We start from the raw sequence: 11,822 nt of genomic DNA, 5'->3' as shown, positions 1-11,822 counted from the left end.
CTGAAGTTACTATTGTATTTTTCAGGTTGGTACTATAAGTTTATGACATTTGTCAAGAAGTATGTTTGTCACAGGTTACTTCTTTTGTAGCCCAGCTATTTCTGTGGGTGAGCTGTTGCCCTCTGCGAAGTGTCTTGCGCTACATATTTGACATTTTAGACATATGTACATATTTAGGAGCCCTGTTGGCTCAGGAATGTTAAGAAGGTTAAAGGCTTTATGTCATTCAGTAGTGACACAGTTTATAGGGTCCTGTTGCTAGTTCTAGTTCTTAGAACAAGTTTAGGAATGTTCAAGTATGTTTATTTGCTCTCTATTTTGAGAGTATTCGTCCCACAGGTCTGGGTTATTCTTGTTTTTCTTTTTTTCCCCCTTTGTTTTCGTCTAGTCTCCTTTCCTTCCTTCAACAGGGTGTTACGTTACCTCTCCACATACCTTAATGTTTGATTATTTGGAATGTTAAAGGGATCATTAGGCCAGTGAAGTAGAATATTTTCCCACCAAAAACCGCGTAAAACGGAAATTGCCTTCTCACAAGAGATTCATCTGACCACCAAGGGTCATCATAGGTTAAAGGCATCATGGACTGGCCAAACCTTTTACTCCATTTTTAGAAGTAGATCTGTTATAATACATAAAAACAATACAGCTTAGCTAATGTCATAGCTGACCCCCAGGCCATTTTGTAAGAGTGTCAGGTTTCCTCCATTATGTCACAGTTGTTCTTGTCAATCTTTATGTACCCAAGTGGGATGATGAAGCATTAATTGTGAAGATAATCTGATTACCTGATTTCGTGTTATGACCTCAAATCCCCATCTCTACTTTGGGAGACATTAAAGATGGTAGTCCAAGGAGAGATTATATTTTACTGTGTAAGGCAACAGCTTATGGAAAGTATAATGTTTTTGGACAGGATCCTGTCTGTGTCTCCATCCCCTGAATTAGATAAAGAAAGGCAAAATCTCCGGATGAATTACAATTTACCCTGAACACGAGACACTGAGAAGTTCTGTTTACAGTCCTGTGGATTCCTTCATTTCCAGGTCACCAAATAATTAGGAGGAAAACAAAGGGCGGTATTGGCCCTGCATCCTTATTACATTTACATTCAGCAGATGGTTTTGTCCAAAGTGACTTAGTAATTCATACACACATTCATACACTGATGGTGGCGGCTGCCATGCAAAACCAACTACCTTCCGATTTGATGTCCAAGACGTTGGCTCTACCCCTGAGCCACAGCTGCCCAGCTGCCTAGGCACATAGAATCCACTCTGTGCACCAACAAATAAACATACTGCAAAAAATGGAAAACTACTTCTTTAAAGTCATATTCTGTCTTAACCTGTCTCTCGAACCTCAATCTATCCACCATTAGGATGAAAAATGCCGTTATGAAAGTTTGATACTTGTTTCTTTTTAGAGTTTTGTTTGAAATCATTTATAGTCCTAACAGTATGAACATTATCTATTCAGAGCATATTACAAAATAACCTGACACACAGACCGATCTGGGAAGCCGCCAATAGAAGCTGTTTGGAAAAGAGCAGGCACAAAATTATTTGACAGGTGATTGGAAGAATGATTGGCTAACTTCAGACCAACAGTCACTTCTTTAGCAGTTCATCACACCTAAACCATACCCAGAGCTGCCGTCTAGGTGCCACATGTTCCTCACAGGATGCTGTTTGGTTCCACACCTGTGTGTAGAAGCCTGGCATCATGCATTTGCAAAATCAACAATCACTTAATCTTGCCAATCCAGCTACCTCGTAAGACAAATTACCAACAGCCATCACATGTGATGCTTTTATCTGTGCATCTGAGCGGGCTGAATGAGCAACATCATGTCAGGCAGTTAGCGTTTAAAACACACTGAGCATGCAAAGTGGATTAAATGAGAAATATCAATACCAACATTTCTGTGAGTGTTAGGTATGATATTTTTTCCTCCATTGAAGCTTGTCAAATTTTCTCCAGGATGATCGACCAGCATGAACCCCCACAGCCACCTTTTAAGTCTGTGACTTCATTATAAAATGTTCTTTTGTGGAGGAACACTTTACTGTACCCTCAAGTTATACTCAGCCATGATGAAAGGCTGTCCTGCGTTTGTTTGGCCATAATTAACGGTAGATTCTATGAGAGGAACAGAAGCACAATAAAAGGCAGATCTAAGGAACAAATGCAAGCAAAGAAGAAAGCTCACGATGAGACTGAGCTATTCATCACTGGTGAACGGCAGCGTATTGCAAAGATGCCGGCCTTTGCTTTGTTGCTCTGATACAAAATGCAAAGAGACGATTAGCATTATTTGATGACTCACTAACTGAAAAGATGGAGAAAATAAAAGAAAGCATGTCTCCACCATTATTGGGTGATTAAATTGCTCCAGTGATTCGTTGGAGATTAGCTGTTTAAAAGACAAACATCCACCCAATGTAATTGCCACTGAGGATGCTCAAATGTGGTTTATGTAGCCTCCTGTGAAAATCTCTTGAATGCATCATTCATTTGCTGCAATTAAGTGGGATAGGGTTAGGTGGTATTTGAGTAGAAAGACACACATAAACTGGATTATTCACATATCTCTTAGGAAACCGAATTTCTGCTCATTAGGTCACCAGAGTGTTCTTATTTGAAGCCCACTAAGGACGTCCACTTTACAATAGCACAGTCTTATTGAGCGTGCTTATACATTGTTTATAATGTAAATGTATGAGAAGGGAACGTGTGGGGTGCAGCTGCTGTTTTACCACCAGATAGCAAGTAAACAAGCAAACAATGTCTTTGCATAAATAACATAAAGTGACATGATGAGAGGGACTCAACCCTTAAAAAGATTCCTGCTAGACGTGTTCGATGCAAATGAACTTGTGCACACAAAATTGAGTAAAATTTGAGCTTTCACTTAAACAGAATATGATATATAAGAGCAATGTTTACTCAGTAAACATAATCAGGTATCAGGAGTTTCTACTGACAATGTGAGGGAAGTCATTCTGTGGAAAACAGTCAATAGATCGAAGTGATGAAAGGACACATGACAGTGACAGTGAATGTCATCCTTTGTCAAGCACAGTCCTGACTAATCAGGCAAGGCTAACAGGAAATGCTGTTCTTGGTATTTTATGTTATGACATTTCTGTGTCTTCAGCCTCTTTTGTCGAACAATATAAGGTTGTGTACTGACAGACAATCCGCAGGCAGTGATAGCAATGCTTTATAAAGCTGTGTCCCTGCAGGAACTGTGCTCAATATGAACATATTTCTCTATCATGTTTGCACCGTGTCAACCAGGCGATTCCCCCTGGGAAATGCAAACATCCTCTGGAGAAACAGTTTGTCGTGTAGCAAAAATAGCCAGTATAAAGAGCACCAACCAAAATGAAATGAGGAGGAGGACGAAAGCCATATATATTCAGGTTCTGGAGGAATCTGGTGAGCTGGATTGATATAGAGCAAACAAACAAAAAACATACAAACAAACAAAGAGAGACAACAGATGTTGTCTCTTATAATTTACTATCAGTAACAAAGCTATAGAATTGTGCACAATATATGCAATATTTCAGAGAGACAGATACACACACTTGTGCATGCTTGTGTGCTTTAATCCACATCCGTGTCTCTTTGTACCTACATTTAAAGCACAGAGAGCTATGTAAAGCAGGATCCTCTGCTGCATGAGAAGATAGAAAATAAGCTATAAAATAATTAATTTGGTTGAAGCAAAGACACAGACCCCTGTCTACACCAGTGGAGCTGAGGTGGAGGTCAACAGTTACAGATTCTTTTGGAATTACCATCGCACATCAGCCTGGTTAAAAAAAGCACAGAAAAGGCTGAACTTCCAACGGAAACTTTAGAAGGCTAAATTCCGGAGCCGGATCCTGGTCAGCTTTTACAGAGGAGCAATAAAAAGCATCCTGATGGGAATAATTCACAACCAGCATATAACAATTGGCAAATAATTCTAGCTTGTACCCTGTACATACAAGCACAATAATGTATTTTCACACTGTTTGCTGTGGTCTGCTTTATATCCTGTGGATAAATGGAAGAGCCAAGGTCTTTGTCTCTAATTCTTGGAATAAGGAAAATTCACTGTGTGCTTATGGAGCATGTCACCAATATGATTAGTTTTATTGTCCTACTTAATTTAATCCAAATGAAAAATAACATTTTGGTCCAAATCTATGCCTCTTCAAAGCTACTACAAAGACCTTTCATTTTTTATTGATTTTGAACAGAAGATGATGATGGTGAATCAAAGTAAACTTTGTGTTCGTGCCCTACCACCAGACTACAAAGCAGCTTTTGTCCTCAGATTGTGACACTCCTGAATTCATCCTCAGCACTCTGCCATTTCAAAAAACAGTTTTAATTATAAGAATTACCCAACCCAGATATTTAGAATCCGACCCAAGCTGACAGAGAATGGGAATAACTGTAACAATGTGGCATAAATAGACAACCTTCTTGTTGATGGTGTTTGCCTATGTAGGTCACACACAGGAATTATTATGAAAACTGAGACCGTTTCATAACAAGTAAAAATCTCCCAGAAGCACATTTAATCTCTTCAGAATCTGACTTTTATAAAATAGCAAAGCAATCATGACATCTTCAGCCATGTAACTGCAGTGTTGTTTGTTACTGCAGGGTGTCAGAGGAAGGGAGCTGTGTGTACACTTTGAAAACAGCAGCCAGCCCATTACATGGCTATTTCCAAATGTTTTAGCATGGAAATAACGAGCTGTGGAGTTTAACCCAACAAAACAACACGACTATAGGCAAAATATGTGTTCTTCCCCCTGCTATACCGCAGGATAGAATTCTGCATGTGTAAGAGCTTTATTGTTCTGGCTCCTCATAGATTGAATATTTTAACACAGTGGAATCTCTGCACCTTCTGCTGCTGATTCCATCAATGCACTGCGAGGGAGATGAGCAGAAATTGCTGCCAGTGTAGCTGTGTGTCGTGTCCATGCTGTCGTATCTTGAGGGGGAGTTCCTCTCCCTTTCCCCCCTCTCTCTCTCTCTCTCTCTCCCTCTCCCTTTTTCTCTCCCTCTCCCTTTTTCTCTCTCGCTCCCTTTCTCTCCCTCTCTGTCTTCAGTCTAAGGATGTGTGAATCCACTGGTCGGATGTTCCACAAAAGCACCATCCAGTCCATCGGAGCCATTCGTGAGGAGGATTTGAGTCACAGCTTTGAGAGGTGAGTCATTCTTTATCTCTGTCTCTGTAACCACCTCCGGAGACATCTTTGCAATTTTTTACTTTAATTTTTGTCAAATCTGTCACATGTAGAATAGTAGAGTCACACTCATTATTATTATTATTTTCATTATTATTGTTAGTGTCCTTTGAGGCGTTACTATGACATTTGTATGGAAACTTCATGTTTGTCTGTGGTACTAAGTGCAGAGTTTGGAGTGATTTACAGGCTTTTAAGAGTTACATTACTGAACATCTCGTGCAGCTGCATGATTTTTATTCTGTCTTTTGTGATCGTTGGCTATAATATTTTCTATTTTCATCTTTTTGTTATGGGCATCTGGTTGGTAACAGCTAATACCCTCATACAAAACTATAAATCGTATTATAATTAAAGGAACTTTATTATAAACCTATAAACCCCAAATCATCTGTTATATGGACAAACTTGACCCTTCTGGGCATTCACCTGTATTTTGCTCATCTTGACCTGTACATCCTAACCTACACTGTCCACCACACACAGTCCTCGGCATATAAAAATGTTTTATTTGCTTCTGTGTTTAATGGACTTGAAGCTGTGCTGTACGTAGATTTGAAGCGAAAAACTGATGGAGATTTATTTCAGTATGTTGTCCTCAAAGCAACTTTCTCAACAGCACAGTCCTGATGTCTGTTGAGAAGTATATGCAACCGGTAATATGGTTTGATTCTATTCGATTTGACCATAATTTGTGATGTGTAGGATTGATTTCAGTGCGCGGATAGTGCCTCAGTCAGATGGAGGATCTCCTTGAGCTGCCCTGCTACTTCCTATGGAAAAAACAAACACAGAGAGGTGCATGCTGCACAGTCTCACGGCATCGTGCCAGATGCCATTTGCTTTAGCTGAAGCGACCGCAGCCTTGTATTAATCAGAATGACACATCGCTTATGTGTGGCAGGGAAATACTGTTAGTTAGCTGCCTGTTAGCGGCACAGTGACAGCATATTTTGTGTCAGCGAAGTGTCACACTGTGAGGCACAACAGTGGAGCAAATGAAGAACACTCAGTGAAAGCTGAGAGACGGCTGTTTTATTAGCATAAAGAAACGTAATTGATGCCACCCCCATGTGCAGGATAGCTTTGCCTGTTCAGTCTTATTGTTGGCGTTGCAATTGTCTAGAGAATATATGATTTTCTCACAAAAATTAGTCACCACAGCAGCGAAGCAGTAGCGGCGAGGAGCATCAATCAGTGTGAGACGAGGCGCTTTATACCGACTTACCTGAATCTGTGGCGAACACATCCCCTGCTGGGAGAACAAAAACTCGCCTCCATGCGCAAGTTATTTTCAGTTCTGCTTTTTGGTTTGCATAATAACTATTTCACGTCATCTCATATTTATGCTTCTCTCTGACGGAGGGAGAAATGTGGGGAAAGCCACCTTATTAAAGCTCATGTAAATAGTTACTTAACTGGCCCAACTGTCTTCAACACGGCAAAATTGGGAAAGAGTTGCACAAAATTACATACATCCAGCACACAGAAAGGCACTGGTTCTCCCTCCTGTATTTTTGGGTACGTTGCTGTCAGCTAGGGTTGGGCAATACCTTCTGAACTGTCATATGATGTGATGTCCACACTGAAATATCAGCAGAGGACAGACGCTGTTTGCTGCCACCACATAACTTCTGTGTGGTCTATTAACTTTGCTTTGTGAGTTGAACATTTCGCCTCTAACTTTGACACAAACGACAAGGCGCAATTTCGACACAAGATTCCTGCCTTCGAAGAGGCAAAATGGGGCTACAGAGACTACTGGAGGTACAGTTCCATTCCGCCTCTAATCCACCAGCAGAGGCAATAACAGAGCTGCAACAGAGGCGAGATGATGTCTGTGCGAATGGAAATGGACATGACATCATCGCCATCAGTAAATAGCGGTTCCTGTCTGGCTTTTACACGCAGAGATGCTGTTTTCGGGGTGGGGGGAGGAGTTGACTGAAGAGTGGGTCAGTCGGGTCAACTACCCTACGCTGTTTTTGTATTTTCAAAAACAGATATTTCCATTTGATTTTCCAATCAGTTCTCAAGAATATAGAGACTATATTACAATATATATATGTCCATTTAGTGCACTCATGGTCCACAGTAGATCTATTTTTTGTGATATTTTTGTGGAGGTTTGGACATTTGATCTATGTATTATTCATCACAAGATTATCTATTTTTATTTCTGCTATTGACCAAGTTTATGATTAAATTTTGGAATATTTGACCGGTTTTAATTTGACTTGAAATGATGAACTTGACGCTATGATCCTTTGAAACATAATTCATGCCAAAGAAGAATAAGTGTTGTCATGATCATGTAGCTTACATCATATACATTCATGTATATGAATCGTTAAAATCTAGATTGATCTAAATATAAATATAGATGAATCTAGATTAAAATCTGAACTGTTTCAATCATGATTTCCCAATGTTTTCTGTTTAAATCTACGACTGAGTATCAAACATGTAAGTCAGAACTATATATTACGCCTGTATGATGATATCTCAGTGAAGTGTTGCCAGCTATCTTACTACCTAATTTAAATAATCCTCCTAGTGAATCTGTGACAACTACCAACAGCTGATTAGCATTAGGCTTGCTGTGATGACAGGAAAAGCAAGGCTTCATCATGACATGAATGTGATTGTGCTGTTATATTTTGTGAATGCCATTTAACACTATGCTTGAGTTGGCGTAGCTATGGCAACCTTTGAAATAGGGCTCATGACCACCATTTCTAGCGTCTGTGTCACTGTCATTGCAATCAGACGCGTCATGATACCAGTAGAAGATTGAACTCTGATTTCTGTGCTCTGTTAGAGAATCGGTCTTGCTGGTGCTTTCCATGCAGAGGGGACGCTCAGCAGGTGCAGCTCTCTGCCGTACTGCCAGCTTTAAAATCGTGACAGAAGACAGGCATTCAGTTAGGCTGTCATTTTCAGTTTGTGCATATCAGGGAACAGAATGCTGCAATTAGATCATTCAGAAATCATATAGGTTTAGCTGTGGCACATGTTGCACTGAAAACTGACAAATGTAGTGAAAGGCAAATAACCAGGACCATTTGTGAAATAAGAATAATGTCCCTTTAGCACTTGAGCAGTTGAGAGAACTATCTGGCTAAGTAGCCCCTGTAAAAACATTCATAACAGGGTCCATCTTTCCAGCAAGCTCCCCAGCTGAAAATAACTTACAAAACCAGCTAGTGCTAATAAAGCAATGTTAATCATCAACATACTGCACACCAATCAGCCACAACATTAAGATCACAAACAGGTGAATATACACTTCCATCTATGATGTGTGCCACTCAAGATAGTCCTGTAGGGCTGCTGTGGCTTCATCTGTCCATACCTTCACAGCTTTAACTGATGGTTTATTGAGAACTAGTAGGCTGCAGAAGCAGTGAAATCTGGATGAGGATGTGGGAGGGCTTTGGAACCGCCAGAAATATTTGTATAGACATGGTCCATGATATTCTTCCTCTGGCAGGGATCTGAACATGCTGGTGGACTGTAGGTGAAACAGCTCCGAGGTTTATTTGAATAAAATTGCTGCGATTGTCCACCCAACCAGTTGATCCAGGACAGTGGGGGTTAACCAGGCCTCGGTGAAGATGTGCGCAGAGCAGTCCCTGATTTCCTGTTGCTGAGTGAGCCTGAGTCGCCCTTCATCCACTCTATCCTCCTGCGACTGGACATTAGCAAGAAAAAGGCTTGGAAGAGGAACAGCTCTTGGTCCATGTCAGGTCAGCTTAGCTATTTCCACTCCTCCTGGGGCGACCGCAGCACTTTCGGGGATGTTTTGTCTCCCTCATCTGGCTGTTTGTTTGGCAGATGCAGTTCTGTTGTAGGCAAAGGGTGCTGCAGTAGAAGGGGGCATACACCAAAAAAAGTAGATACAGTAGTCGGCTATGTGGGTGATACGTGCTAAGAGCACCGGCTGGTTTAGCTTTATGACCAGTGTAGACTTCGGTATCTAAAAGGCTGGTGCTCAGTGTTCTACCTAAAAGAGCGAGTTCTTTCAATTTCTCCACTAATGTTAAAAGTGTTAATGTTAAAATACAACCACTCTAACCCTGGATGAATCATTGCCCAAGCCAGACTGGAAATAATCAGTGGTTATGAATAAAATGTTGCTTTACTAACTGATTCGTCTTTGGACTTGTTTGATTACATCTTGTCAGTCTCTGGTCTCTGCAGTAGCACATCGTAACGTCATCGTAGACTGTAACCATGTCATAAAAAGGAGTACTTATGCATATAGCACAGTGGTTCACCAAAATCACCCTGATGACTGTTGATCACACTGATACCTGCTAGATGATTTATTTATTGTCACTGTTTCACTGGAGAGGACTATGTATGTAAATGGTACGGCCTCTCAGGTTGCTGTCTTGGTGTAATCAATATTCCCAAGTGACTAGATTCAATTACATTTGTGTATAATTGATTTTGGCCTGAACATGGATGAACAATGCAGAAAACATCTAAAGGTACACACAATCCTGCTTAAGAGAAGACTGATCTCTGGTGTTTTCATTTTGATAGAAATTCATGAATATTAAAAACATCCTTCAAACGCCTCAAAATATGCTGCAGATTGTAATGGCTGTTCACGTGTTCTTTGTTATCTCAAAATGTGACCCTTTCCATTCACAATGATGTACTGTCTACACAAAGGGACTGAGAAAGTGTTTCATTGAATAAGCTCTTACATTTTAACAGTTAGGAAATAAAAAAGATGCATCCTTTTATGTTTTCCGCATCCACTGTGTTCATCCCAGTGGGATTTTGATAGGGCGATCATTAGTTGTCAGCAAAGAGCCCTCAAGGTGTCCCTCTTGCTGTTGTGATAAAGGCAGTCTGGGTCTTGCTTTCCGTTTGTGATTATGGCACAGGATCACTGATAATAACTGACCCCCTGGGACTGTCATCACAGAGAGAAGATGGAGCCTCAGAAAAAATACACTGAGTCAGAGGCAGACTTACAAACAGGTAGAGACAGACAAGAAGCAATGGATCATAGTGGCTGAATTCACAGGGGGAGGTGTGATTATGGTATGCCCATTCGCAGAGACTACAGCTTGAAACACAAGATGTCCTTTATGAAGGGGAATGACTAACGCACACAGTGGTTAGGTATATTATTCTGCACTGATCTGTGTGCATAATTTCCACACTTCAGCGACTTAAACGCCATGTCATATGCTGCAGACGCCTTAATTATTTACATCACTTCAAACAGCAACACAAGTCAGGATCAGAGAAAGAGATCTGCATGTAAACGCCCCCACAGCAGAGTTTGGCAACTGCACGAATCGAAAATAGAGTCTTTCATAATGTGTGTCTTTTCTCTAATCAATGAGTCACTCTGGGCCGCAGCCACTGATTCCTTGGATAAAATGAAAATGCCCCATTAAGCAGAGCGATGCCATATTTGAGAGGAGACATTAAGAAAGTCAAAGATGTTTTCTTGTGAACCCTAGATGTCCAAAGTAATTGAAAACTTAAAATACAAAACTCTTTGACATCAGTATGCTTTATGAAGCATGAAATGTTACTGAATGGGATACAAAAAACTGTCCATTTAAGAAAAAAGTGAACGTCACCCATCTTCTTTTGAACTGTGCACTGTACAGTTTGCCACGGTAAATTCCTCAAAGAGTGGGTGTCATGGTGTTTTCACTGCCAGCTACTGCTGCCATACTTTGCATCTGCTAAAGCAGATCTACAGTGATCATTTCTTTCATAGATATGATATACAGTAAAATGCTAAAGCACAGTAGTACCCAGTGTTGCCACAGTTACCTTGATAAAGTAATCTGATTACTGATTACTCCTTTAAAAATTAACTTAGTTACTTTACTGATTACTTGTTTTTAAAAGTAACTAAGTTAGATTACAAGTTACTTTATTAGTAACATTCAGCAGCTGCCAACAACACCCCTGCCCCCTCAACATAAAGATGACAACTGGTTTTGCCAATACTCACTTTATTGGAAGTGCATTTTTAACAGCAACGCCAAGCACGGCATTGATAGTAGGGAATTTGTTGATGATGTCACCAAACGAGGGTGAGTCAACTGTGTTAAGTGCAGCATTTCCTCTACAACATACCGCCAAACCAACCTCTTCAACTCTCCCCCACTTACTTGTTTTGCGCCAAAGCCCAGCTTTTGTTGTTTGGGTGGTGGGGGACCTCCTGCAGAAGTCAGGGCCGTGGCTTTGCTAGCAGCTCTCTGCTTAACACCACCTGGTGGGACTTGCTCTGTAAACTTAAGTGCTGTGACTCCAAATGTTCCTTCAAATTTGAAGTTGTGTTTTTGAAGCTTAATAGCACTTTGTTGCCGGCACAGAGTGTACAATGAACCTTAATATTCTCATGTTAGCTGACACAAACTCAAAATAATGACTTTATTTCCAGCTAGGAAACGTGCATCTCTTTACTCCCTCCATTGTTGTTTGTGTTTGTGTCGCTGTGTGGTGTAACACGTGAGTTGTCCTCGTGCTGAAAACGTGACTTGTCGCATACGTGACAACACTCCCCGAGATGCAAGA

General features: G+C 40.6%; 1 protein-coding gene across 1 annotated transcript in view; it reads left to right on the top strand.

Moving 5' to 3' along the window:
• Nucleotides 1-5,000: 5,000 nt before the first annotated feature.
• The window catches only part of LOC119006123 (melanocortin receptor 5-like), a 29,095-nt gene continuing 22,273 nt past the window's right edge, over nucleotides 5,001-11,822 (top strand). The window contains exon 1 of the mRNA XM_037074506.1: nucleotides 5,001-5,222. The gene's annotated coding sequence lies outside the window, so the exon portion shown is untranslated. The remainder of the gene's footprint in view (nucleotides 5,223-11,822) is intronic.

The sequence above is a fragment of the Acanthopagrus latus genome, chromosome 17 (assembly GCF_904848185.1).
Source record: "Acanthopagrus latus isolate v.2019 chromosome 17, fAcaLat1.1, whole genome shotgun sequence".
In the NCBI taxonomy this organism is placed as follows: domain Eukaryota; kingdom Metazoa; phylum Chordata; class Actinopteri; order Spariformes; family Sparidae; genus Acanthopagrus; species Acanthopagrus latus.
Note: the sequence above shows the minus strand (reverse complement) of the source record. Positions and strands in the feature narration are given on the sequence as shown.